This window comes from Buteo buteo, chromosome 2 (assembly GCF_964188355.1).
Source record: "Buteo buteo chromosome 2, bButBut1.hap1.1, whole genome shotgun sequence".
NCBI classification, from domain to species: Eukaryota; Metazoa; Chordata; class Aves; order Accipitriformes; family Accipitridae; genus Buteo; species Buteo buteo.
The window spans coordinates 4,045,398-4,069,445 of NC_134172.1; the positions used below are offsets into that span (position 1 = coordinate 4,045,398).

General features: G+C 45.4%; 1 protein-coding gene across 8 annotated transcripts in view; it reads left to right on the forward strand.

Annotated features, from left to right (window-relative positions):
* Window positions 1-24,048, forward strand: part of SEC22C (SEC22 homolog C, vesicle trafficking protein) — a 64,289-nt gene that overhangs the window by 23,970 nt on the left and 16,271 nt on the right. The window contains exons 9-12 of one of the 8 annotated variants that reach the window (XR_012652675.1): window positions 46-1,713; window positions 1,806-2,392; window positions 2,755-3,067; window positions 4,113-6,398. The gene's annotated coding sequence lies outside the window, so the exon portion shown is untranslated. Of the gene's footprint in view, window positions 1-45; window positions 1,714-1,805; window positions 2,393-2,754; window positions 6,399-24,048 lie in introns of those variants that run through there. The other 7 variants (XR_012652648.1, XR_012652639.1, XR_012652658.1 and 4 more) reach the window with 7 other exon arrangements.

Sequence of the window (24,048 nt, forward strand, 5' to 3'; positions counted from 1 at the left end):
ATTTTTAAATTTGACCAATTGCTGTGCAATGTTTTCCCTCTAAAGCGTTGTTCTGGCAAAATGAGGACCATGGAGTGGGAGTGAATAGTGTCTGCTGTGTTCTCCCATGCTGCAAATGTGTGATATCGCACAACTGTATTCATCAGGCACTTCTGGAAGGGCTGTTCAAGGAGAGAAGCTGTTAACCTCTGCGGGAGGGCAGATAAAAGGTAATATCCCCTTTCCTTGGGCCTGCCCCCCACCAGATATGGTAGTAGCTCTTTTTTCCCAAATTATGGAGGTGAATAACAGCATGAGCTCGAGCTCATGCATGTCTTAGATTGGCTTAAGCTAATTTTTAATCGGGAAGATGCAGCTAAGAGGGGAGGTGTTTCCCCATCCCTGAGGCTGCAGGTCTTTCCCTTGAGTCATTTTTTCTAGCCCTGGGAAGGCTGATCCAGGCTGCTTGGATGAACCATTTTAGAAGTAATTAAATGGTAACACAAAACAAAGAGCCCTTAAAAGTCTTTGCTTTCTGTTCCCACTTAAAGTATATGATAAGCAAAACACAGAAGCATATGAAATTCCCTCTGGTGGAATAAATGTCATCCGATACAAGAACGGTAAAAGGCTTGAAATAATGACCATTAAAATGTAAAGCACCAGTCGGTATAGCATGACATACAGCTGCGCAGGGCTGAGATTTATTCTTTCATTGTGCAAGGAAAGACATTAACATACAAAATCCCTTATTTCATGGGCTCTTGTAGGGAAACACTAAAAAGCAATTATGCGGAAAGTTCAGCTCTGAAATATATTAGGGCCCGTCGGTATGCACCGCACAAAACAAACAAGAGGCTCCTACCTGCTGTGGCCTTGGGTGAGAGCTGGGGGCACAGACCTTCTGGCATGGATCGGCCCCAAACTATTTGTATTTGCCTGCTGGATGAGGCCAAAAACCCCAAGTTGAGCTGTGGTGAAGGTGCCAGGCGTGCTGAAAAAGCCCATAAATGTCACATCAGGCTTTCAACAGCAGAGTGCCCTGCCTGAAGGGGAATAAATGCTGCGCTCGGAAGATGCAGCAGTACAACTACAGCCGCTGAGCGTGGTTCTGGGTGGCAGGGATGGCAGAGGATCTGCCTCACCTTGGGTTTTTCTGTCTTCACGTAATAGGTGTGACCCGAATGTATGTAGAGCATCAGGCTTTCCTGCAGGACAAGGCAGGAGTTGGGCGTATCGGCTGTGAGCACAGCCAGGAGCTGGGGCATCCTTCCAGAAGACGGGTCTCTTCCCAAGGTAGAGCCTTTCACCTGCACACAGGTCTCATTTAAGACTCGAGGAACATTTAGATGACGCAGAGCAGGAACCTCCCATGCCTGAGGCATCTCAAGAGCTGACAGCGTCGTCAAGCTGGGTTGCTGGTTTGGCCTCACAAGCCAAAATTCCCGCGATGCGTCCCGTGTTGGTAGTGAAGCTTCTGCTTTGTGTCTAGCCCATACATACCTAACTCGTAGTGTCATTTTTCTTTTTCTTTGAAGCTGCTGACTGAGGCTGGCTTGCTCTGTGGATGCAGGGGTCGGAGGGAGCAGGCGAAAAGCAGCAGCTCTGTGGTTTCACGGTTAATACACAAAACCGAGCAGGAGAAGCCTCACTGCCTCCGTTCCCAGGACTCGCGCGTCCTTGGCTGTTCCTTACGCTCACGCAGGGCTTCCCAATCCCCCCAAGCATGAGCAGGTACCTAGCGAGGAGCGTTTGGATTTAAAAAAAATAAAATTGAAGCAATCTTCAGCGTTACTTCGTGAGCTTTCTGCTTCTCTGTCTTGCAGGCACTGGGAGGCACCAGTGTACAAGCTAATGCTGCGCACCCAGGCTGGGAGGGAAGCCAAACAGCTGACTCGGGGAACCTGCCAATTTTTTTACCTGCTTGTACAAATGCTACGGTTCTCCCAGTAGATTTTGCTGTGGGATTCATGAAAAGGAGATAAAACACCCTGGAGACAGTAGGAGGATCACTTCAGGGCTGCAAATCCACTTACCTACCTAGGTTGGAACCAATTTGTCAAAAGCGAAGTCACTGCAGCAGCTTTTTTTTTTTTTGTCTCGCTAGTCTTTAAGGAACAAAGCGTCATTCTTTGTGCTAAATATTGACGCTCCTGGTCTGAGCATCAGGGCTTTGTTCTCGGCCTGAGGGATTCAGGAAGAAACTGGAGGGTTTCTGAGAGGAGAAACCAGCAGCTTAATTAGCGAGAAGTTTGGAGGCATACACGCATAAATTTCTGGTACTTAATCCATCTGCGGTAGCTGCTTGGAAAGTTAAGTCAGATGGAAAGGGATTTGAGGCAAAACCTGGTTTCCGAAACTCTGCTAATAAACAGGCAAAGGATGCTGCCACCTTTTGCCGTGGAGTGGGAAGGTGGGTACCTGGATGGCCGTGGGCAGCTCTGGCGGTGGTGGGGGGAGAGGACGCGTAGGGTTGCTTCCAGGCAGGACCTCAAACCTGGCCGGCTGTCCTGGGCTGTATCCAGTAAGCCAGTGCTGGGCAGAGAAGCCTGAGCTGGAGCTAACTGAGGTCACCAGGCTGCTTCCAGTGACCAAACTGGGTTTGAGAGATGCTTTGCTGGTGCTGAAAGGGACCTCGCAGGAGCTCATCAGTCCTTCCTCCTTCCCAGCAGCGTATGCTCTGTGATTAATTTGTTTTTATAACGACCTCATCTTCCTCCTGCCTTTTTTGGTGGCAGCGGTGCTGATTTCTGTATTCTCTCCCCTTTTGGGCAGGGGAAATTGGACTGGCGTGAAGAAGAAACTGGACCTACCTCACCGCAAGCCTACACATACCAGCGCGCTGGAGAGGGCAGCATGGAGACGTAAAGGATAACTGGAAGAAAAGGAGGCAGGGAAGAGCAGGAACCAGGACAAGTGGGACTGCAGGGTAGATTGCACCCTGGTTACGTCTGCTCCAACGTCATCCTGATCTCCAGGGTGCTCCCCAGGGCACGTGGAGGGGGAGGTGACACTGGGTGCTTCTTCCTGGAGAAATCTGTGTGTTTGCAAGAGGACGTGACACAGCTCAGTGCCGAGGCTGGGCCAGGTAAACAGGATGGATTTTGCCCAGCTTAATCCCACAGTAAATTTGGTGCCGTTGAGGGGTGGAGGGGAGCTGCCTGGCTGGGGAGAAGAGTCGTGTTGGTATCTACCTGAAGTTACCTATGTCTGATATCACTGTGTGGTCAGGAATAGAATTCTTTCCCAGCTAAAAATACTAGGCTTTTTCAGCAATTTCTTCCCCTATAGTTTGGTGGGGTTTGGTTTTGGTTTTTTTTTTTAAATCTCTTATGGATCACTGCATGGCGAGTGACCGGCTGTCGTGCACCATGTCTTCACTGGCAAAGAGAGGGGCAGTTCTCAGATGGCAGATGGTACCAGGTACCATCCTCCTGCCAAGGGGATAGCTGCAGTTTTAATGCTTGTTAGACAAATCCCTGAACTCCCAAGTGTGCTCATGCACCGTGTGGATTATACAGGTTTACCTGCTAGCAGCTTGCTTGGAAACCACCTGCCAGCTTGCTTTGAAAGGATCGTGACCATAATTGGGGATTGCTGGCTGGAGCAATGGCGAGTCAGGCAATAGCAGAGATGTTGCTCCTGCTTGGATGAGGAGCCATGAAGGTACCTGAGTTCCCTATAGGAATTATTCCCATTGGGAACAGCCATGGGAGGCTCTCTGTGAGCCGCTTTACCACCCGACGTCCTCTGCAGTGGCTCGGACACAAGCGTTGAACCAAACTCCCCGGTCACCGACCAAACATGACCATTTTCCATCGTGACACAGCTCAGACAGCTCCCAGCTGTTTGCTCACCCTTGTTTAACCAGTAACAATAAACCCCATAATTGCCAGTTGATGTCTAAACAAGAACTTGGCTCTGGAAGGGAATTCATTACAAACTGGAATGAAAGCCGTGCACGCTGCCTCTTCCCAAAGGCATTTTGGAGGGATATGCCTGGATAGGCACCTCCACCCTGCAGAGGAATAAGTTAGCCGGAGGGCTGCCAAGCAAGCCCCCACTTTCACCACTGTTTGGAAACTGGATTCTCCACCATTAGAGGCTGATTTTAACCTCTTCTGCATTGGCAGATCCTGCTCTGCACCCCTACTTGCTGCTGCTGAGATGGGACCTAAAATACTGAGTCCAGCTTGGGCTCTCTAGTCCAAAAGGCGTAGAGAAAGTGGAGAGGATTTGGTGAAAGGACATCACGGTGGCCAGGGGCAAAAGCCTGTGATCTACAAGGACAGGTCAGGGAGTTGAGTTTGTTTAGTTTTGAGAAGAGTCTAAGGGACAATGTGATGGCAGCCTACAACAACCCTTGGGAAAACTGCAGAGATACAGATCTAAACTCTTCTTAGTAGCAGAAAGTATACATGGAGCAACTTGTTGCAGCTTGGGAGGTTCAGGTTGGACACTAGATAAAAATCCCACTGGGAGGGAGGTGCAGCTCTGGAAGAGGTCACATAGGTTGGGGTTTCTCCATCCCCAGGGACTGTCACATCTTGGCTGGGCAAAGCCATAACTGATGTGAACTACTGTTGGTTTCAGTCCTGCCTCGAGCAGAAGGTTGGACTAGATGTCCCTTCCAACCACCGTCTGTGTGATTTTATGACCCTAGGACATGCTGTGGTTTAGGGTTCTGGATGCTGCTTAGTTGCTTCGCAAAGGTTAGCTAGTTTGCATAATATGAAAAAAAAATCCCAGCCAACAACCCTAAATCAAATTGACCTCCCTGAAGGTGCTCTCACTCTAAATCAAACATTAATGTAATTTAGAAAGAGCAGGAAGGCTTCACAGAGTAATTTGAGGACATTGTTTTCGTGTAACATGGGCATCATCTGGCTGTTCTGTGGCTGTGAAACATATGACCTTACGCATGCAGAACAGCCGGCGTTAACGGCAGCGGGGAGCGATTTAACCTTGTGTTGGAATGGTGCTGACTTGTAGCACGTCAGATTTATGACTTACGATACGGTCTGAGGGGATTGCTTTTGCTTTAATGGTCTTGCTTCCTGTTTAGAAAGGTGACCTTAGGGCCTGCTGGTAATGAAGCTGCATAATTACACATAGATTGTTATTTAAAGTTGCCTCAACTATTTAGAAAAAAATAACCACCTTTTTTTTTTCTGGGTGTTGTCCATACATTAATTTCCCTGATTATCAGGAATCTGACTTAATGAATTTGCAATTTACATGTTTATAATATGTCTCTGGGAGGGTTACAATAACCAGGGCAACACCAGTGCCTTCCCCAAGTGGGATTCAAGGTTGTTGTGTGTTATGCACGGGAGAAACGCGGTGCTGTTCCTATGCCCCGAGATAATTATTTTTCTCTGATGGTTGAGCCACATCAGCCTCCAAAAAAGGCCCAAACGTGCTTTGTACCAGAGACCTAAATGACTCTCTGGGTGTGTAAGGGTATGACACACAACTGGAAGCACTGGTTTCCCCTGGATGCTATCAGCCCTACCTTCATCCCTACTCTTGGGAGCTCCTACTCTCCGGAGGACTTCTAGGCGTTAATTGTGACAGCAAAGAGCGAGCCTCTGTCTTCTTGAATAAAGGTGGCCTGTGTGGTGGGGACTGTGTTGCTTAGTCTCAGTTTTATCGGGAGAGTTATCGTCCGAGCTAAGAGGACGGTGCTCACCTCGGCGCCTCGCGTTGGCACTTCTCCCAGCCACGACTCAACGCAGCTGCCTTCTCCCTCTGTCCGCGGAACGCTTGCGCAGCCCCGAGCCACCACCAGCGACTCCTGCTTCGTTATAATACTACTGACACCGCGTGATTATGTGATTTCGGGTTATTCTTTAAACCCTGCTGCTTCCCAGCTTGTGCTGAGTCTTGGTCGCCTGCTGCCGTGCTGGTTGGTGCTTGACAAACAGCCGTGTAGGTCTTCACGTCTTTTCATTACCGAGGAGGCGAGCGAGTCAGATTAGTAGAGAAACGAGGTTTTGATTTGATTTGATTTGATTTTTCTGGTCATTTGGAAGCTCAATGAATTGTTTCTGTTTGCTGACACATTACTGAGCTGATCTGATGGCAGGGAGTGATGCTTATTAAAGAGGTGACCCATAAACACAGGAATATCTGTCGATCATAATGCCTGTTGGGTTGAATTTGGACAACCCTTAGTTCTTTATCACTCTTCCCTCTGATAAATATTTTGGAATGTGTCAGGACAAAGCACAATATTTTTGCTGGATATTTTATTCAGAAAAAAAAAAAAAGAGGAGATTTTATAGTATGAACTGAACTCTTTCTGTTGTTTTAGTCACAAACAGAAAAAATCCAAACTTAATTTTTTTAAAAACTTGAAACGCCGCAGTTTTCATTCGAACTGATACTTCACTGTCAGCTACAATCTCAATAAAAGTCAAAAGGAAAACATCCTGAATGTGAAATATTTTGTTCAACTCAAGACACATTTTGTCCTGGAAGGCCTAGAAACAGCAACAGTAATGATCACAGCAGTAAGCTGTGATCAGAGAGTTTGATCACATAAAGATTTTCAAGTCAGGGGTATAACTGGTCTCAACCCCTGTTTTGACAGTCTCAAGTAGTTAAAATTGAGTGTCCAGTCTTGTTTGGACCCCACTGTCTTTTAAGATCGATTTAAAAATTGAAATACTTAATACATTAATGGTTGCAAATAAAGTCATCCATTGTTGGCTGGTCAGCTGAATAATATGCAAATCCTTTGATGTACTGAGTAATTACGGGCTTTGGCTGGTTAATCATGGTACCTAGTGCGGCTTCAGACACACTTGGGTATGGGGGCAAAAAAGGAAAAGGGCTTGCAGAACATCTTTGACCCAGGCTAATAAGCAGCTCTTCCCCCTGGATCATATCTGTCCATCTGTCACTGCCTGGGAAGAAAATCAATCCTTTTTGTAGCAATGAGCATATTCAATAACGGAAAAGGTCATGGCATTATAAACAACGTGGTGATGCTTTAAATGAGTGATGGGCTACGGCTTCGCCTTTTAAAACCTGCACGTTTGTATTTCCATTTGTCGTCAGCAGCTGAGGCACCTCTTGGAAACCCACCTGCCTCAGCGTGTTGTGCTGTCCAGGAAACCTCCGGTGCAAGGACTCCCTTCCCATTCTACTTATTCCCATCCATTCTATTTATTCACATCCAGAACAGTCTTGGGCAGGTGGGATTGATTTTCTAGCTAGCAGAAAATTGTCCATTGTTTGCAATAGAACAGGCATTAATGTATGTCATTGGCAGAAGCAGATTCTCAAGGGACTTCTTCTCTGAGAGTCTTGGCACCATTTGGGGCACAAGATAGATGGCCACAGTGTTTGCAAAAATAAAAATATATGTTCTTTTTGTGAGGGCTGTAAGGTCCCCAGATTTTCTGGCAATGCGGATCACATTAGGACCAAAGATTACTAAATCAGGGGTTTATTTCCACTTTGGTTCACATAGGCACGTCTGCGGTAGGGTATAACCTAGCTAGCTTAGTGCTGTGGTGTCATCGAACTGAAGGCTGCTGCAGGATTTTCTTGGTTATTTGGGAAGTAAGGTCAAGGTCAACTCTATATTGAGTTCCAAACCTGATTTCCACACCAGTTGGCTGGGGAGCAGCTCTGTAGAAAAGGACCCGTTTATTTTAGCGGACAAGTTGAACGTGCATCAGCAATGAGTCCTCGCAATGACGAAGGCCAACAGCATCCTGGGCTGTACTGGTGAGAGTGTAGCCAGCAGATGAAGAGAAGGGATGGTTCCCTTCCAGCTGGCATTCGTGAGACTGCATCTGGAGCGCTGCGTTCGATTTTGGGCATCCCAGTAAAGAAAGACATCAACACACTGAAGCGAGTCCAGTTGAGACAAGATGATTATGGGGCTGGAGCTCATGGCGTAGAAGGAGAAGCTGAGGGAACTGGGTTTGTTCAGCCTGAATAAGGGGTTGCTAAGGGGAATGTAATTGCTGTATTCAACTACCTAATGAGTGGTTATGGAGAAGACAAAGCCGTATTCTTATTGGAGATGGCCAGCAAAAGGATGAGAAGCAACAAACAGAAGTTGCAACAAGTGAAATTCCAACAATACATAAGGAAATATTTTTCACCGTAAGAGCGTTCAAACACTGCAACAGGGATTTGGAGAGGTTGTGTAATCTTCATCCTTGCAGACATTCAAAACTGGACTGGACAAGACTGGGCATCCTGGTAAACATTGAAACTGGCCCTGCACTGAGTGGAGGAGTTGGACTAGAGATGTCCTGCGATTCCTTCAAACTAAATTGTTCTGTTATTTTGGTAACTTTAGTTACTTTACAGTAGCAAAAATGTAAACCTACTTTATGACAGGGTCAAGACTGAATATGGAGGAGTAGAGGCAAAAAATGGGAGCTGTGGTGTGATGGATGCAGAGATTTTTGCACAATTAAAAGACAAAAGAGCTGTCTAGAGTCCCTGAGAGCAACTGCTTAGATGGCTATGAATGGCTCAATAAAAAGGATCTCAGCTGTGAAACTGTGACATTATATGAGGTTAGAAACAAAGGGAAATGGGCAAGCCAGGCAAGTCCCAAAGATTTTAATTGGCTTGTGGGTGCTGAATGCAACAGACTGGCTTTAGAAGCAGCAGTAACTTTGGAGTACAAAACATTTACACCAAGGATCAGTGAGCACTGTTTATGATGGCATTTGAGAGCTCGCTAAAGGGTCACAGAGATAAGGGAAATTATGCCAGGTCCCACATGGCCTTTGGCTGGTGGGAGCGTTGACCGCTCTTTGCACCAGTAGAAAAGAACGGAGGATTTAAGTGTAGTGAAGATGGGAGGAAAGCTGAAACCTGAGGAACATGAAAGGAGGACCTGGAGTCTGTATGTTTATTGAGGAACCTGCGCAGCAGGATTAATTTCAGAGCACCTTTGAGAATTCAGCCCCTTTCTTTAGGTACATAGGTTACATTTGTGGACAGATTTCTAAGACTTATCTTACTGAACCCAGCTTACAACATTACTCAATTTGATAATGTTTTTCCAATTTGAAGACTTAAAGGGTTCCCATTTCAGGGTGACCAGTCTAGGTCTCAGAAGAGAGTCCCATAAGCCAAAGAGATTGACAGGCTTTGACACATTTGTGGAGCTGAAGGGACCTGCATTCAATTCCTGCTCTAAGGATTGCCTGTGTGACTCCGGGCAGGTCACTTAGGGCTGTGCTCGGGCTCCATCAGACGGGCACAGAAATCAGTCGTTGTGGCTAGCAGTGTGTCTGAGCTCAAAAAAGCGAATTGGAGCATCTGCTCTCCAGGCTCAGCCCCCCTTGAGACCCATAGATCCGACACCAACGTGAGGCTCTTGTCGTCTACTCAAAGGATACAGGGATTTCTCACTTTCTCTGTGTCTTGCTTCCTCCTACGTAAAACAGCTGCAGAACTTTTTCATTGGGCTATTCTCTGTCAAAGAAGAGTTCAGTGGGAACATGCCTGTTCTGATGAAATTTCACTCAAAAACACCAGACAGAGCATTTTGAAGCTTCCAGTTGGGCAATAAAAGAAAAGAGAAGTTGAAATCTTGATACAACATTCCCTTTTATTGCTGTGGGAACATTTGAACGACCCTGAGTAGGATTTATTTAAAAAACAAAACAAAACACCTTAGCTTTTTTTTTGCTTCTGTTGTGGAATAGCAATATTTTTTTCAGACACATTTGAACACAAAGGAATAATCTGATCTCCAAGCAGCTATTCCTTTCTCCTATCCTTTGTTTCTTCTTTACGTAAATGCAGGATTTTCAGGACTGCCTTTGAACTGTGTGAACTTAGGGCAGGTAAGTTTTTATTACATATACCATATTTGCCCAAAGAGAGGCCACACTTTATGATCGCAGCCTGGAGTCTGCAAGCAACAGATTGCAGGGTAGCCGGGCATAGTTTCAGTGCCCAAATGCTTGAGGGCAAAATCCACAGCCGTTGTGTCAGCAAATGTGGTTTGTACAGCGCCTTGCACAGTCGGACCCTCTTTTCAGCGGTGCCTCCAGTTGCTGCTGCATTAAAATCACTGTTACTTCCACCAGCAACTTATTCCCCTAAAGAGAAATCACAGCAACAGCAGAGCGTGTAGATCCACTGGAGGAAATTCTCTCCATGGCTAAAGGAGCTGTTTCTTCATTTCCACCAGGTTAGGACCTGAATGGTGGTTTCCTTTAACCTGTGAGAATCAGGTTAAGTTGGAATTTCTTGAGAAAAGCCGCCTTGTTTAATCTCTTCCTCTCCCTTTTTATTGTTTCATATAAAATCTTACTGGGCTGCATTTGCCATAACCCTCCCCAGCAGAGGAGTAATTACATTTATTGGAAATGCTTCTTGATCACTTATTCATTTACCAGCTGCTAAAGTAAAATGAACTGGGCAAAGTGCCACTGGAGAGTTGGATTCATAAGCTGGAGAAAGCAAATGAAACAACTGCTCAGTGTACAGTTGCTTTCCCTCTCCAGCAATTCATTATCCTCCTGCTCAGCTGATTTAGGAAGGTAAAAGGCAGTCAGGATGGCAGCATGTGATACTTTTTAGCATGAGCATAGCTTTGGGGTGGCCAAATTTACCTTTGACTGCACTATAACTGGCACAACAAATACCCTAACTTTATATCTTAAATGTGATGTAATAGATTATAACAGTAATGAAACACTTTGTTCTTATATCTTGGTTACTTTCGGTCACTCTTATTAGCGTTGCATTGTCACTGACCCATTTTCATACTCCCTGTCCTCCTTCTCCCTCCCACTATCCCCGTATCTGCTTTCTGGACCCCAAAATCTGCATGAAAAACAACCAGCTCCAAATCACCACACGCAGACAACCTCCTGTCATGGTTTAACTCCAGCTGGCAATTAAGCACCACACAGCCGCTCGCTCAAAGCCCCCCCCAACCCCAGTGGGATCGGGGAGAGAATCGGGAAAAAAAAGTAAAACTCATGATTTGAGATACAGACAGTTTAATAGGACAGAAAATAAAGGGAAAATAATAGTAATAACAATAGCAACTATAATAGAATATACAAACCAAGTGATGCACAATGCAATTGCTCACCGCCCGCTGACCGATGCACAGCCAGTCCCCGAGCCGTGGTCTCCCCTGGCCAACTCCCCCCAGTTTATATACTGGGCATGACATCATATGGTATGGACTATCCCTTTGGCCAGTTTGGGTCAGCTGTCCTGGCTGTGTCCCCTCCCAACTTCTTGTCCACTCCCAGCCTCCGCTGGCTGGGCAGTAGGAGAAGCTGAAAAATCCTTGACTTAGTCTAAACACTACTTAGCAACAACTGAAAACATCAGTGTGTCATCAACATTCTTCTCACACTGAACCCAAAACACAGCACTATACAAGCTACTGGGAAGAAAATTAACTCTATCCCAGCTAAAAGCAGGACACCCCCATAGCAGATATAGATACCACTGACACCTTCAAACCCACTGACCACCCAAACCCCACCGAAGTGCTGTACTGCTGAGGCCATATGGGTTGGGGAAGCCACCACATTTCATTGTACAGAGACAACTTGTGGGACCCACCTCTCTGGTCTGCAAGGGAAATCCACTCAGCTGCTTGTCCGGGGAAATAGATCTCCCCTTCAAAATGAGCTGCCTGAATATCCAACCAACCTTCCCTGCAATGCAAACCAGGAAGACCCAGCAGCAGATGACTCTTAGATGTCTATGTGTGCGTCTGTGTTTTCAGCATATCAAACTATGCTAGGGCTGGGGCCAGAAAAGCATTAAAGAATTATCCTCACAGAAGAACATGCCCTAAAAGAAGATTTCACTGAAAAGATCTCCTAAAAGTCTTCTCCATGCCTCCTCACACAGTTTAGAGATGTCCCATGGACCAGTGCAGGCTCAGGAGCCCAGTGGAGAGGAGGAACCAAATGCAAAGCTTATCTATACATACCCATGAGAAACGTACCAGTACAGGCCTGCCAAAATCCACCAAGTCCTGCCCAAGCACACCCCAGAAGGGGATAGATTTTGTTCAGAGCACCAAGTACTGCCAGAGACCCCGTGAAGATGAAAAAACAGCCAGAATGAGCCAGATGGGCAAAATAGTACCAGCAGAAATGCTCTGGTGCCCATGAGAGAATATTTTTCAAGGCATGACCCTTTTGTCTCTGATCTCTCAATCTTCATCCCCAGGGAAGACCTTTAAAATCTGTTGAAATACGAGCCTATCAAGTAAAATATATAAATCTACTAGGTGTGGAAAATCAATAGACATTGATTTAATGGTATATTACTTCCCCCTGCCCCCCCATACTGTATCTCATTCCCCCTGGCAGTGGCAGGCAATAAATAAATAATTAATTAATTACATTCCTACTCTCTCCCTCCCCATCCCATCATTTTTTTGTCTCATCAAGGCTAATAAGCTTATAGCCTTACCTGAGGTCTGCAGCTGCTAACTACTTACTTCTTTCAACGTGCCTAAATGTCCAACGTAATTAGATTTGGAGCATTTCCCCTTATCTTATATTTAGCTTCAATATTTACGTTTTGATTTCAGTCTGAAGGAGGAACTGTATGTTCAGAAATTTTTCTTTTTTTTCAGGTATGATGGTTGGTCTAATAAAAAGTGTGATCTCACCCTCTTTGGCCCTGTTTCACACATGAAGGGAAGGAACTGGGCGGTGTATCTCTAAAGACTAAGGGAGACTTCTCTGATTTTAAATTTAAAAGTTGCTTGATAGTCTTTGTATCACTTAGCATCTTGAGTGCTCTTTGACAATGTGGATGCATTGCTTTTTTATCCAGAAATTTAGTCAATATCTGTCAGTATGAAGATTGCTTATTAGACTCATAAAATCAAACAGAGTGTGATAGTACACATCCTAGACAGGCAGACACTGGAACTGGGCTGATAAAGGCTTGAATTACTTGAAGAGAGCTTAACATAATTGCCGGTTTTCTTCTACAAAGAGATTTCTACAAAGCATATAAAAGCGACGCTTAAAAAGAAATTATTTGTGGCATAAGTGGTGTGATAAACATCTGAATATTAATGTGGTTCTGGTAAAAAGCCATGTAAATTTGTGTCTTTGAGTGTTTGTTTTCCCTAATTTAGTCATACTGAGATTCGGTTGTCTGAATATCGGTGTCTAATGTCATTTGAGGTGCTCTTGGGTTTCCTATTTGGTTCCATGCTGCCAGCCCAGGAGGGTTTGGGTCTCCTGTATGTTGTCTTCCAGTCCTGTGTGGACATCTCAGATGTCCCAACATTGCTTAGATGTCACTAAATGTCTGTGTTTAGGCAAATGAGTTGAGCCCTGTGTATCAGAACCTAAATTGTCTCTTTTCTAAAGTTTGGCATTTGAGAGACATCACCAAGAGAAATGTTCTGCTGAAGTCCCAGATCTTCTGTCCCGGGACAATGGATGGGGAAAGGAACCATCTCAGCCGGGTCAGGTGGAACCACTGCTCCTTTTTGGAATGGGTCAGAAGGGACATTTCAAACTCCAGGCGGTCGCTGTGTCCTCAAAGCCCTTTGCGACCCGCAGGCAGGGTGCTCTGTTCCTGGTGCCGTTTTGAACGTTGCAGATGTGCCGTGATTTGGTCGATGCTCGGGCTCACGGAGATCGCAGCAGGATCTGTGATAAGTTGGCTACAACATCCATTCCTGTGGCAAACCAGGAATCTTCTCCTGCGGTGTCGCCAATATTTTACCTAAACCATTTTTAATCATTTGGGGGGATGTTTAAACTTTAGTCTTTGGAAACTCGGTTTTACAAGTCCCTGCTTTGTGGCGATTGTGGTCTGTGTGGTGCACTTAAGTCCAGGACACTGATGATAATAGCAGCTCCATTGGTGAGAGACTTTCTGCTTGTTCCTACAGATGCTCACTGTATTATTTTTTTTTGCATACTGAACTTTTTTTATATAGATACCTGTGGCCATCCACATCAGCACTTTGGAGGTACATGTTCATCTTCTCTGCTTGGATGGCTGCTTTATGGCAAGATAATGGTCTACTGCATTTAGCAGACCTCTGTGAGGTATGGAGGAAGCCCAGGGTGACACGAAGACATGCGAGCAGAGACATATATGCCCTGTGTAGGTATGTAAAGGTACAGAGATACGTATCCATGAGAGGGTATGTTTGTGTGCATGTGTGGAAGAAGAGGTTGTGTGCGTCCATATTTCACAGGTCCATCATCTTGCAAATCTGACGTGGCCAACATAAACTTGCTCTTTCTAGCCAAGAAAATATCTCCAGTCTCATTCACATCGTGGCAGTAACTGGGCATGTGATTTTATTGGGAGAATTTAATTAATCTCTGTCTTTTCTGTTGAGCTGGAGGCAACCTGAAGTCAGGTTTATTTGAAAAACTTCTCTCTTGAAGTCTGGTTATTTTTCTAGCACCTTCTGTTAACCTTTCACTTGTCTGTAACGGTTGTAGCTCAGGTCATATCCTGTTTTCATGCATCTAAGTTAAAAATAAAGGGCTGGAATCTCAGCTGGGATAAACCAGTAACACATACTGACAGTGATGGGGCTGCTGGGATTTACACCTGCATAAGTGAGACATCCAGCTGGATGGGGCCAGCTTTGCAATACGCTGTGACAGATGAACTCTCTCTGTTGACACTTTCCCACCAGCAGCAGCTCAGCACCAAAGCCATTCAAAAGTAGCACGACCGCTTTTCATTACTGGGACACTGCACACCCAGAGAGGACTGGCTGCAATGTGCTGTCCCCAGCCAGAGACTCCTATGGCTTCGTATGCTCTTGTCGTGGTTTAACCCCAGCCAGCAGTTAAGCACCACGCAGCATCTCACTCCCTTCCTCCCTGAAGTGGGATGGGGGAGAAAATCGGGGAAAAAAAAGTAAAACTCATGGGTTGAGACAAGAATAGTTTAATAGAACAGAAAGGAAGATGATAATAATAATAATAATAATAATAACAACAACAATAATAATAATAAAATTACAATAATAATAAAAGAATAGGAATATACAAAACAAGTGATGCACAATGCAATTGCTCACCACCTGCCAACGCAGTTAGCTCCCGAGCAGTGATCTGCCCCCACCTAAGGCCAACTCCCCCCAGTTTATATACTGGACATAACATCACATGGTCTGGAATACCCCTTTGGCCAGTTTGGGTCAGCTGCCCTGGCTGTGTCCCCTCCTGACCCCTTGTGCCCCTCCGGCCTTCTTGTTGGCTGGGCAAGAGAACCTGAAAAATCCTTGGCTTTAGACTAAACACTACTCAGCAACAATTGAAAACATCAGTGTGTTATCAACATTCTTCTCATACCGAACAAAACACAGAACTATATCAGCTACTAGAAGAAAGTTAACTCTATCCCAGCCAAAACCAGGACAGGTGTCTTGCAGGATTACAGTGCTTTTAGGGATCTTTCCCTCTGAAAGATTAGGTGATGCTCCAAGTGTGGTGGCAGGCAGGTAGGTAGCCGGACAAGCCTTTTCTCGCTCCATCCATCCTAGTAACCTGTGTTTCAGCCGGGAAAACCCAACTGTCGCTGTGTTTAAAGCTAACCTCTGTGTTGTGAAGCTTTGCTCCTTTCCTTATTGAGTCTACTGCCCTGTGTTTCCTTCTTCCTTTAGGACCACAGCCAAAGCTTGTGTGAATTTCCCAGAATAACTCCTGCTTTTAGCCCCATCATCTCCTGGAACATTTCCTCTAATGAAAGCCAAGCTCACTGTCCCCATGCCAAGCTGAGCTGCTGCAAAGCCAACTGTGAAAGGCTTTTGTGTGTGAAGATGCTCTCTTTTCCCATAGCCTGTGCTTCTAATGGGTGTGGATGGAAGGACAAGCTACTGCACTGAGCCAAACCCAACTGTATTGTCTGGTTCAGATGACAGTGATAGTATAACCAGATAAATCTCCTCTGTGCTAGTAGAAATGCCCATTTTTCTCACAGGTACATGGCAGTAGCTGTCTTGCAGAGGTCTGATTTCCTTCAAAGTTTCCTATAGTAACATTAAAAGTGATTTCCCACTTTGTTCTGGATTCAAAGCTCTGGAGAATGTCTTTGCTGCCCAAATGTCTTCATGACAGCAGTAACAGTGTGAAAAAATCCCACATCTTTTGTGGCCTTGTGTTGGCCTCATCCTCATATGTTCTTTGTCTGCGTGACTCTAGCAATGTCTGGCTTATGCTGCGAAACTCAGAAAAGCGATTAGCTAATGCTGAGAGGCCACCACTGATGAGAGAATCCATCAGTCAAGAGGTAAGGAACCTCAAATAGGTATTTTTAAAGGAAAGATCAACAAGTTACAAACCGAAACACTCTTACTTGTACGGGTACATCAATCCCAGATGACGGCTAGTGTTGTAGCTGGCAGTTTGCATTCCTCTGTGGGATGTGGAGAACATCAGAAGGAGTTCAACCAGTGATTCACTCTCTTTTCTCAAATCACTGCGTGCAAAAATGCATCTCCGTCAAAATACAGAGCTTTCTCACAAGCATGCCAAAGACATCAGTAAGCACTCACACGCCTGGTGGGATGGCAGTGGCCAAGTGGTTCCTCTGGGATCTGCTGAATGGGGCTGTTTCATTCAACTGGTTTCCTATTTTATATGGAGCTTTTTTAGTCTAGTCTGTCACCACGGTCTAAAGCCAGTCCAGCCCAGTTGTGGCTCGTCCTCTGTAAGTGAAGTTATTTCTTTAGCTGTTTCTTATTGCTACTGTTGGGCCTTACCTTTGGATTTATTTTACTAGGGTCAATTTACCATTTTATAAGTCAAGTCACTCAAAGCAGCTGCAGCCTGGTTTGAATGGGAGGACTAGGTGACAGTGGGATCATTCCTCACGCCACCAGTTATCCCAAGCAGAAATCACAAGAGGGGATAAAGCTTCAATGGCGTTGGCCTGCTGAGTCTGCATCTACTTACATTCTTGCACAATTTCAAGATCTGAAGCTTTAGAAAAACCACAGGTACCGCAAGACTGACACATATTCATGAGCTGGCAGCAGTGTGAAGATTTATCTTATAATATGATAATACTTTGCTTCTCTGGGTTTGTACTGGGAGCTGTCACAGAATCCCAGAACAGTTGAGGTTGGAAGGAATCTCTGGAGGTCCCTGGTCCAACCTCTCCTTCTCAAGCAGGGCCACCTAGAGCAGTTTGCCCAGGACCGTGCCCCCCCTTAAATAAGTTGAATTTTCTTTCAAACTACAACTTCTCCCTCTAGAACTTGGATGAATCCTTCAAAAATAGTGATGAAACCCATTTATCTTTCCAAAGGGAGGTTTGCCAAGAGCACTATTGCGTTATCTTTCATATGGGATCTTTGCTTTGTTTTGATTTAACTTATATCTATTATCATTTTAAAAGACTGCAAATTGGCTGTAGGAAACAAAGCAGACAGTCATGTTGTAATGAAGGATCTTCCGTTCTGGAGAAATTGTATCCAGTCTCAGGTATCCCTCTCATCTATTAAGTATTGATTTGAGGGGAGAACATTTAACAAACCTGCCAACTGGTTCCGATCTGTTTGACCAGCGTAAATCCAGAGCAGCTCCTTAGAAATCAATGAAACCGCATTGATTCAGAAATGCTGCAATTAAATGAGATAATGGATGAGGACTCAGCGGAGAAAGCTAAATGGGAGTGATCTGATCAAACTGGGAAGCTAGCAAAAGAGGTGACCTCAGCAACTTCAGGTTTCTTGGGTGGACCACGAGGGCGGTTGGGCACGTATTTGTTTGGGTGTGTTTGCCTGTTGCTTGCCAAAGCTGGCATGTGGGTTGCCGCGTGTGCGAGAGGCATGTGCAAGTATGTGTGTACCGTGGGTGTGGGTGGAAACCCAGGAGGGAGATTGTTACATTAAAAGGGAACAGCAAGATGAGTTGATCTGAAAAAATTTTCCGTTGTGGTAAGCAAAATGGATCTTGTAGGCTGCAAAATAAAAGGGCTGGGGATTGAGCTCAAGTGCTAGAGGCTGGGTTGTCCTAGCTTCTTAACTGCTTGCTCACTCATGGGCTGTGCTTTGGACATCTCCAGCTACGCCTTTCCAAGACCAAGGCATGGTTTTGGGAATAATTCACTGCTGCGGCTATTTCCCACCATAGTCTTTCTCTCCCTGCACTGTCTTCCAGGGCTATTGTACTGGTTTCAGCTGGGATAGAGTTAATTTTCTTCCTAGTAGCTGGTATACTGCTGTGTTTTGGATTTAGGATGAGAATAATGTTGATAACACACTGATGTTTTAGTTGTTGCTAAGCAGCATTTATGCTAAGTCAAGGACTTTTCAGCTTCTCCTACTGCCCTGCCAGCGGAGGCTGGGGGTGCACAAGAAGTTGGGAGGGGACACAGCCGGGACAGCTGACCCAAACTGGCCAAAGGAATATTCCATACCATATGATGTCATGCTCAGTATATAAACTAAGGGGAAAGCTGGCTGGGGGCTGTGGCTTGGGAACTGGCTGGGCATCAGTTGGTGGGTGGTGAGCAATTGCATTGTGCATCACTTGTTTTGTATATTCCAGTTCTTTTATTATTATTGTTATTATTATTATTACTATTATTATTATTTCCCCTTCCTTTTCTGTCCTATTAAACTGTCTTCATCTCAACCCACAATTTTTTTTTTTTCCTGGTTCTTTCCCCATCCCACTTACTTACACTCTTCAACAGCCTTTTGTGTCCTCACATCCCACCCCAGGGCAGGCACCCCAACCCCTCACCTTCCTGCCATGCAAACTCCACTCTGCTGGACTGCAGTACAGCCCACTGCTTTACTTTATGCGAATTCAACTGAAGAAGCAAGCAAACAAACAAAAAACCTCAACAAAATAACCGCACTTTTGGGCCGCAGGAAACCCAAGAGCCATTGCTCTGTTGTGTGGATGGAGCCAGAGGGAGCTGGCTCTGCGGAAAATAAAATTGATAGCATATAGAACATTGCTTATATATCCTGTACTTTGGGATCAGTCTTGAACTGTGCCTGGGAACTGTCTGGCCTCAGCCAAATCCCTGCCAGGGGCACTTGTACCCATCAATGGAACAGACAAGTTTCAGTGCTTGGAAACTTTCCCCAGCGCTGTTTAATTCGCTAGTATGGGTATAGCTCCAGAAGTGCCACTCAGAGGTGGCAAAGAGATCATATCCAAACAGCTGACAAGCCCTTGACTTTGAAGGGTATCTCTCATCGCGTAAAACTAGCTAACTTGACAGTAAATCATTCCCTTCGGATCCCTGAGCACTGTAGATTTATACTATAAGGATGGTTGAAGTATTCTCCTGGATTTGTGAAATTACTTTTTCACTGACATTGCTTGTGATAGCTGGAGTAAAAAGTATTTGGTGTTTGAAACCTCTGAAAGATGTTTATCATCTTTTTGTTCTCCTACTGCATGTCCCTGGAGAAGGGCATTGTGCATCCTGAGGATTCCCAAGGTTAGAGTGGTCAAGGAACAGATATTTAAGGAATGAGGGAGACAAGGAAAGGTCCTGTGAATGAGGCTGGATCAGATGAAGGGCAGTTTTTCAGATCTGGTGGAATTAAGAGTGTCAGAGCACTGTATGATCAATTGCCATATAGAAGAAATAGACTTGTTCAGTGTTGGGGGAGAGGGCTGAGGGGATATTATTATCTTCAGGAAGGTAATAGGTAGCTGTATAAGCTCAAGGAATAAAATCTTATCCATATCCAAAGGGAAAAGGATAGAAATCATAAGTTTATGCTACAAAAGGGGAGTTTTAGTTAAATGTGAGGAAAAGCTTCCTAATAGTGAGGGTAGTTCAAAGTGTGAAGGGATTTTGGGGAAGGGCTTCCATCTCTGGAGGAAGAAGGTTAGAAAAACATTATCAGAAACATTAAATGTTATCAGGATGGTTTAGGTAGAACTAACAAAGCCTTGGAGCAGAAGGTGGACAAATGGCTTCTTGATGTCCCTTCCCATCACGTTTCAGTCTCCAGTGCTCAGGGTGATGAGTACATCTGTGTCTGAGCATCAGCGAGTCTTGCACCCACCCTTCCCTCTAACTTCAAAGACAGCTAAAAACCAAACCCCAGCATTCTCAGCAGAGGATTAATCTTACCTAACATGTAAAAATTAAACTTCAAGTCTAACTGGTCACCTTGGACTCCTTTTACAGGAGAGAAAGAGACACCAGTGGCACATACTTCAGCTCCCTTATCCTGCAAATCTCAGGTGTCATTCAATTGCCTATACAGAGCTGCCAAATACCATTTGAGATGGTATCCAAGACATTTGCATGGGACTGGCAGGTAGGACACAAGATTTACAAGAAACCAACATCCTTCTAAAAAGGCAGCTGGAGGTCAGGAGGAATATCTTGGATGTCCAAAATGGTTTATATCTGCGTGAAAGCAACCGACTCCACTTTAAAAGTGGGAGCCACTTGGCAGATTTAGACAGCTTCATTCGGATGTGCATGTGCAGGTCTCTGCATGCGAGCTAGAGGCAGGATTTAGCTGCTCGGTATTTGCAGCTGGAGCTCTTTGAGAGTGAGGCCCTTGGGCTGCCTACTCATCTTTGCCTGGAAGGGAAGGAAATCCTAGAGAAGAGCGTGGCAGGTCAAGATCAAGCCAGGGTTAAAGCTGACCTCTGAGTCCAATCCTAGGTGTCAGGAGAGTTGTGCAAGTATATGATGACGGCAGCAGTAGAGGTAGGGAAAATGAAAATGCTGGTGATGAAAACTGAAATTCTGCATGGGAAAAATATTATCCAGTTTTATTAGTTGGGTCCAGAGAGCTTATGTTAAATCCCAGAAAGGGCTTTGTGTCTAGAGGTTAACAGGAATAGCTATCAATAATTATCCCGACAATAAAACCAGTCCCTCTGACCCCTCAGAAACAAATGAGAAAGAGGAGGAAGGAAGCTTGAGTGGGACACCTTCTATGTGCCTCCTGATGTTGGATTTAGGAAAAAGCAGCCTGCCCTAGGATCAAGGTTCAGAAGGTTTATGTTGAAGGAGGGGATAGCAATGTGTGCTCAGCTGGATTTTATGTGTAAGGCTGGCTTAGCCATGGGTGGACGAGGAGTCTCCAGGCTGGTGTGAGGATCCCTGTGTCACTGGGGAGAACAGGAGCTGCCAGATAAAATCCTCACCTTATCCATCACAACATCTGTTTCTCATCCCCAAGCCTGGCTGTTAGGAATATGCTGAACTCCAAATCCCCAGCAGCCCCTTGGCAGCTAAAAACCGAAACAGCCTGTAAAATAGTTTAAATTCCACCAGGGGCTCCACCAGCCCCATGCAACTTTTGGTAATGAGGGTGTAAATTTACACTTTAACACTGCAGAGCTGAGCTCAAGAATAATGGGTCCTGAGGTGACAGAAATTTGCATGCCATTAGCAAACAGAAGGCGATGGATTGCCCTTGTGTTTTCACTATCAGTTATGTCTGTACAAAGTGAATATAAAAGGTACCAGGGTGCTGGTACTTGCCCTTCTCTTTGCTCTGTAGTGACAGGGGAGAACCAGGCTAGTTTTTATTTGACCAAAGTAAATGTGTTGCTTCTTTTCCTTCTGCATTCCTAACAAGTGAGGAGCAAATACCCATGTCAGACATGACCGAACAGGGAAAACCTGCTCCTTCCCTGCCTGTGAAGTGCGACAACTTGTAATTCAAAGTCCTTATGAAAAGGCAACTAGAACTGTGAAACTGGGTGTTAGGAGAAAGCAAATTTAACCTTGTTTGTGGGTGATGGAACAGGCTCCTCTGCATTAGCAAGCATGATGCAAAGCACCACAAATATTTTTAATGAATAAACAAGATAAAATTTCTCTTGCTGGAGATGTAGAGAGGATGGAGTAAAAGCAGGTGCCTTCCCTTGAAGGAGTGTTGAATGAAGCCACACGTGTCCCTAAACATTGCTTGTTTCTTCCTCCTGTAGCATCATCATCAGCTGGGGGTCCTGAACAGAGCAGAATTGTGATGGGAGGGTGTTGAGCCCAGTGCTAACAGCACTCATCACCACGTTTCACTTTCATCAGGATCTTTCCACAGTCGTGATCAACACTGTGGGTTTCAAACAGGGGAAACTGAGGCATGGGTGAGAAGCCACAGTCACGGGTTTGTGCGGTAGTGGAGGTGGAAAGAGAATCAACAGCTTTGTTATGCTGGTCCTTGAGCTACCTATAGTAGAGTCCTGAGTTTCCATTACCCATGTGTAAAGGAGTTGGGCTCTCGAGGGCGGATGATTTCCCTCTTTGAAGGCCTGGAATGAGGCTTAGCTGTAGCAAAGCAAGCTCTCTCCCTGTGTTTCACCCTTCAAGGGACAAGACGTCCTTGACGTAGCACATATCCTGATTTTTTCTTTACATTGCCAGTGGCTTTCAGCTCTGGCAGACCTGTCAGCATCTCTTTTTATTGTGCCTGTCAGTGCCAAGCGACGTTTTTGTTTTTAATCCAGGGAAATGTTTAAGCCTGGGTGATCTCTGGAGGGGAGATGCTCTAATTAGCTGCTGTGCACGCTGAGGAGGAAGGTAGTGTTTTGTTACCTCCCAAAAGTGCAAATCTGAGCTGCCCATCAGCCAGGCACAGCTCTCCTTGTGCCTGCCAGAGGATGGTTTCAGTTTGGGGATGCCAAGAAGTACCCCCCAAAAAAAGTTGCTATCCGGACAGCTGGTGACTGGTCTAGCATGGGCTGACACTCAAACCAGGGAGACAAATATCCATCTCTCGGGGCAAAGCGTGTGGTTGGGTTAGAGGGAGTCAATGGTCAGGAGTGCTTGGACACAGCCTTGTCTGCCTACAGCTTTGGGGTTTTGGTAAGGGAGACTGGTCATTCCTGAGTTAGGCTTAATTTTCATTGCTAAAAATATGTGTTCTTACCCTGTTTTGCAGGGAGAAAGAGCCAAGATGGATAACTTCTGGCTTTGTATTTCTCGATGACACAAGTACTGTCCCCTCTGGAGATAGATCTCACAGTGTCTCTTCTTGATTAGGGTTTCATTGCTAACCTGGGCAGGCTTCTTGGTGTTAAACTTGCACCTAAGTTCCTCATTAAAGAATTGTCTTAGAGCACTAAATACTTCCTGGCACCAGAAATCCCCGCTGAACCAAAGTGCAGGATTTACTGATATATTGCATGTTGGAGACGGCATAAACCATATAGCACCACCTCTGTCTGCAGGAATATGTCAGGAAAATTATATTTTGAGTGTTTTTTGAACGGGACATTTAAAGCGTGGCTAGAAGCAATGCAAAAGGGAGGAATATTTGCGGGAAATAAAAAGGTCAAGCAGCTCAAGCTTAGATGCCTTGATCGTGGGCGGGTAAGTGAGGGCAGATGAGGTAACTCCTTGTCATCAAGGTGAAGACCTGCATGAGAACTGGACCTTATGACGGGTGGCTTTGCTGTGGTGTAAGGGGGAGCGAGAAAGTCCTTGCCCAGTGCCATTTAATGTCTGTACAGATCTATTTGGAAGGGCCTGGCTGTACTCAGCAGTCCTGGACTGGCACCGAACATCAGTGTAAGCGGGTACACGCGCACACACGGAGCAGGGCAAGAGCTCCGTATGCTTCTGCAACAATGAAGAACCTGAATTAATTCCTCCCCGCGCTGCATTGCCTCCACCCTTTGATCATTTTGCCCTTCTGGGTCTCTGTTCCCTATGGTAAAATGGAAATAATAATTTTTTTACTGTCCGATTTGTGTCCCTGGGAAAGTCTGCTCTGTCTGTAGACGGGTGAGGCAGGACTAGTTTTGACTATTCTGGCAGGGGTACGTGCATGGGCTCTGGTCTCTTGAGTAAATCCACAGTGACAGAGCTGCACACAAAGTCTCCGAGGTGCCTCCATGGGAACCTGCTCCCATAATACCGGTTATACAGAATTTTCCAACTGTTGTTTTCTCGCATGCCATTAGGTGGTGATGGAGGAAGCAGGACAGAAAATCCACAGAGTTTCAAGCTGGAAAAATCAGAAAATTCCTTAAGCTTCTCACAAAGGAAATATTCCTTTGGCGGCTGCTTAAAGAAATGAAAAATGGATAAGGGAGGGTGATCCCATGTGTGTGTGAAAAAGGGAGAGCTGGGGAAAGGGGAGCAGACCCACAAACGGAG